The sequence below is a fragment of the Dipteris shenzhenensis genome, chromosome 33, assembly GCF_047967505.1.
Source record: "Dipteris shenzhenensis isolate YYH24624 ecotype China chromosome 33, Dip_SZ_1.0, whole genome shotgun sequence".
Taxonomy (NCBI): Eukaryota; Viridiplantae; Streptophyta; class Polypodiopsida; order Gleicheniales; family Dipteridaceae; genus Dipteris; species Dipteris shenzhenensis.
This window is the reverse complement of record NC_141628.1, coordinates 9,795,490-9,800,292: the sequence shown is the minus strand read 5'-3', so window position 1 is coordinate 9,800,292 and position 4,803 is coordinate 9,795,490.

Sequence of the window (4,803 nt, the reverse complement as noted above, 5' to 3'; positions counted from 1 at the left end):
TGGTTTAGCTTCAGTCCATTTTGTAAAGTAATTAGTGGCCATAATGATGTAGCGTTCCTGTGTTCCCTTTGTTGCTGGATGGATGGGACCCACATAGTCAATCCCCCATTTTTCAAATGGTTTTTGTGCAACAATTGTTGTTAGGGGATTAGGGATTACGTTAACGTAATATCGTAAATGTGAACATGTTATTAACGTTGCATACTTACGTTGCAAACTCACGTTAATAACGTGTGTATTATCGTAACCGATCAAAGATTAACTGGTAAACCGGCTATTTAATTATCCCACCGGGCAATTTAAGTTTCCAACAGGCTATTGCAATAGCCGGACGGGCCCTGCTAGGAGATGACTAAATCCTGGAAAGCTTTCTTAATACATAATATAGTCCCCAGATTTGGAGAAGCATGTAGAGATAGCTCCTTGGGTAGCACACCCTTGCTAAGGCTTGGTTGTTCACTGTTCTTAGAACTAAGCTCTGAAATGATTTGTTGATTGGGCCATTTGTCCTACTCTTGGGCTATGTTGGTCCTTGATATAGACATTTCTTTAGAGTGTTGATGAGACCTAGCTTGTTACGTGGATTGGGCTATTTGTCCTTTGTTGGGTAAGGGTAGTTCATGATATGTATCCTTCGACACTCAGTTTGTTAATTGTAGAGTTTGTGTTTAGGTATTTGGGCCATTTGTCCTTTGGGCAAGAGTAGTCCTAATATCTATTCTCACGTGTTGCTTGTGATTGTATGCTATTTGTTGTGTATTGTGGGCTACTAGTCCTATTATTGGGCAGTAGTAGTCCTCATGTGACGTTTCTAACATAGGTATTGTGTAGTGGATGAATCTTGGGTTAGTTGTTCTCTAGTGAGTTGGGCAAAACTAATCCCTGAGGAGGCCATTCATCTTAGTTGTGTTTTGTTGTGTGGTTGACTTTTGGGCATTGTGTCCTATTCTGGGCAGTATATGTCCTAAAGAAAAGCTCACTATTGTGTTATTATTTTTTGAATCATGTGTGTCTTGTATTGTTAGGCTTGTGTTGCAGTCTGCGTGCATGTATTTTTCAATAATAATTTTTATATAGGACCACATGTGAAGACAATAGAGAGGCTTTCAAATTATACATTGGTAACTCCAGAGAGAAGATTATTGACTGCTACTAGGTCTCAGGTTTGCAAAAGCTTATGTTTTTTTAATTTTGCAATGTTTTAATTATTTAGAGTATATGTAAGTGCTATTGCCTATTCATTTTGTAAAATGTTAGTTTAGTATTTCATTGTTGCATGTTCATACTGTAAACTCAATGAAATATGAGTTAATTGCTTAAATGTGTTCATGGAAAGTTATGTGATAAAGGTTGATGTAAAAGATGTAGAATCCTTAGTCATTATTACAAGTTAGAAGTTATTGACTCTTGTGAGGGATTTGTGATAATTAGGACTTATACTAGAACAAAGGAGTCAATGAAAGATGGTACAAATCCTAGTTTAGTGCAAGTCAGTTAGCCATGCTTATCACAAGGCTCGACCACAAGCAATGGCTAGAGTCTAATCCTAGTCAAAAAACGTAAAGCAAAAAGTTGCCTGGTGCTGAGTGGCAATTTTTCCATAACTTAAATCGCAAGTATTACAACTAGGTGTTCAAATACTATAAAGTGCAAAAGAGTGGTGGAGCCTCACATATTAGAGATCACTTCTTTGGCAGTAATCTCAAGTCAATAGGAAAATGCACCTATCCTGATAGGCAGAGACTGGCTACAAGGCTTAGGGAAGAAATAGCTAAGGAAGAAAAGAAGAAAGGGCGTCATCGAGGAACAAGGCTTGGCACTACTTTTGCATGCACAAACACATCATGTGATAAAGTGGCCAGTGGGATGCACATTGATGTAGACAGAATAGATCTGGAAATAGAGACCAAATCAAATGTTTCACAGGCCAATATACATGTCACTAGAAGGATGCATGAAAATAAAAATCCAAGTTCATCTCAAACACCTTCTTCAATGATGAGGCAAACATCCTTGCGTGAATGCTTTCAAGGGCCTTTGTTGGAAGATGCGTAGTATGCGCTTGTAGAGGCAATATTCTTCATAGGATCGTCATTGCCGATGGTAGACAAGTAGCAACCATGGAAACATGCATGGAAGAAGATTGGTGAATTCGGTCCTGGTTTCACTCCTCCATCTTATCACAATACCAGGCATTCTTTACTAGACAAATGCTATGAAGAGGTGAAAGAGAGACTCAACCGAGTAGTCTTAAATAATCTTGATTTTTTGGGATGTACAGTTATGAGTGACGGTTGGACAAATGTACATTGTCACCCTCTCATCAATGTAATGGTTGTCTCACCTCGTGGCAAACAATTTTTAAGAGCTATTGATAGCTCTGGTCAAATTAAGACGCACTTACATAGCACAAGTTATTGCTGATGTTATTAATAATGTGGGAGCAACAAATGTGGTACAAGTGGTGATGGACAATGCAAAAAATTGTCGAGCTGCAGAGGTAAAGAAATTCATAGGATTTACCCACATATATATGCTACTAGTTGCAATACCCATAGCTTGAATTTGGTTTCGCAAGATTGGCACAAGAGTGATGATACACAGTCGTTCAAGGAGCTTATCGAAGATGCTCACAGAATAGAAAAATTTGTGCTTAATAGACAACGAGTCCTTGACATCTTTCGACCACATATGAATTCAATGTTAAAGCTACCGGTAGAAACAAGATTTGCTACGCACTTTTACGTTCTTGAGGCTTTGTTGAAAAACAAAGATCCTATTAAAGAGACATTCTCATGCACCCTCTATAGAAGGTGGGAAGAGGTTCAAAAAGAGAGCGTATGAAATAAGTTGAGAAGGACTTGTTCTGGAAGAACGTGGGAGATGCATACCATGTAATGATGCCTGTGATGTATGCTATTAGAGCTCTTGACACAAAAATGCCTAATGTGGGGAAGGTATGGATGACTTGGTGGGGTGTGCAACAGAGCCTGCAAGACCCAAAAATACTGAACAAATCGGTTGTGTCCACGTGGAGAATACCATACACTAGGAGAAAATGCAATGTGCTGTTGAAATATTTCCATCAAAGGTGGGTATCTGCCCATAGTCCATTGCATAGTGTAGGATATCTTTTGGACCCTGAGTACTGGAATATGCGGTAGTGGGCGAGATTACCTAAGGAGGAGAATTTTCTTTTGGACCCTGAGTACTGGAATATGCAGCCTGAGACTGAACAAGAAGTCATGGATGACTTCTATCAAGTAGTCAATACGTTCTACCTGGAAAGAGATCAAGTTGCTCAGTGCATTTCGGAGTTCACCAAATATAGATTGAAAGAGGGTAGGTTCAACGGCACTTTTGTACAGGAAATGGCCAAATAACAACTAGCATGGAAGTGGTGGATGTTGAATGGTACGGGTTGTGAGCTTTTGAGGTCATTGGCAATGCACGTACTTGCTCAATGTGCTTCAAACACCAGTTCAAAGAGAAATCGGAGCACGTATAAGTATGTGCATAGTACTATTCAAAATCGATTGTTGGTCGATCGAGCTGAGAAACTGGTATATATGTATTGCAATAATCGTATCTTATTGGATATTGAGTCTGATGCCTATACAAAGAGCAAGCTCCACGGTGGTCCTATGACTGTCAAGCCGATGAACAACTAGATGATGTGGATATTCAAAGAGCAGTTGTAATGGAGCAAGAGATTGAAGACAATTTGGAATTGGAAGTTAATGAAAGAGATGCTCTACTAAATGTCCAAGCAGAAATAGTCGACAGTGAAGAGGAATAGAATTTGTAGTCATTTCCAACATATGTCCACACAATATTTTCAGCATGTAGATCACAATGCACGATCCCTGCCGTATGATCAACACACACTGCATCCATAAGGGCATACACAATTGAGGGAATATTGTCTAGAAACCCCTGTAATCCAGCCATGTCATTAGCTTCAATCTTTGGATCCGCCCCCGGGTTTCTGATTACTCCTCCTTGCTTCAGCTTGAGATGTGCACGCCTATATGTACATTTGTGAAAAGGTAATTGCATCATCATTTTCCCTAGGGTACCGCCGTTGAAATATGGAAAGATAGTTACCCATGGAGTCTCTCCTATCTTACCTATGCAAGAATGAGACAAGGGTGCAATTTTTGCATCCCTTGTTCAATGTCAAAAGCCTCAAACTATTTCCCTATGGACCTTGCTAAGTATTTTTTTGTAGAATATGTTAGATGACTAGGAAAGTAAGAAATACTAGCGAACTGGACCTTGTGACAACCTCCGTATGCACCTTTCCCAATCTCTTCTTGCCATACTATAGCATCATGTGGCACTACAGTGAGATCACCGTACACTCATTGTTTCTTGTCATCCATTGCAAGTGTCCAAACCCCCCTGTATCACCTGATGATGTTCCTACAACACTTGTCTCTCTCTCGCCACCTCTACCAGATTCATCTAATGCTTTGTGCTGCCGTTTGCTCAGCGATAACTGCTGCGACTCAATGTCCTTTGCTCTCTTGATCCTACGCTTCTCCTCTGCCCATTGAGCATCCCATAAAGATATTATTTCCATATCATCAGCTGGTCGTTGGAGTCCTAGGTCAGTGACACACTTAGTGACATTTCCAATGACACTGAGACATGTGTTTGACCACTTCCGGGTGCCATAATCTTGCCTCCGTCAAATTTCCTTTTCCCTCTCCTTCAAGTCACATCTTTGCTGCACTTAGTATTGCATGAGTGAAGTCATCGAGTGATGTAGCATTCTGAATGGTGCCCTTGATAGCAGTT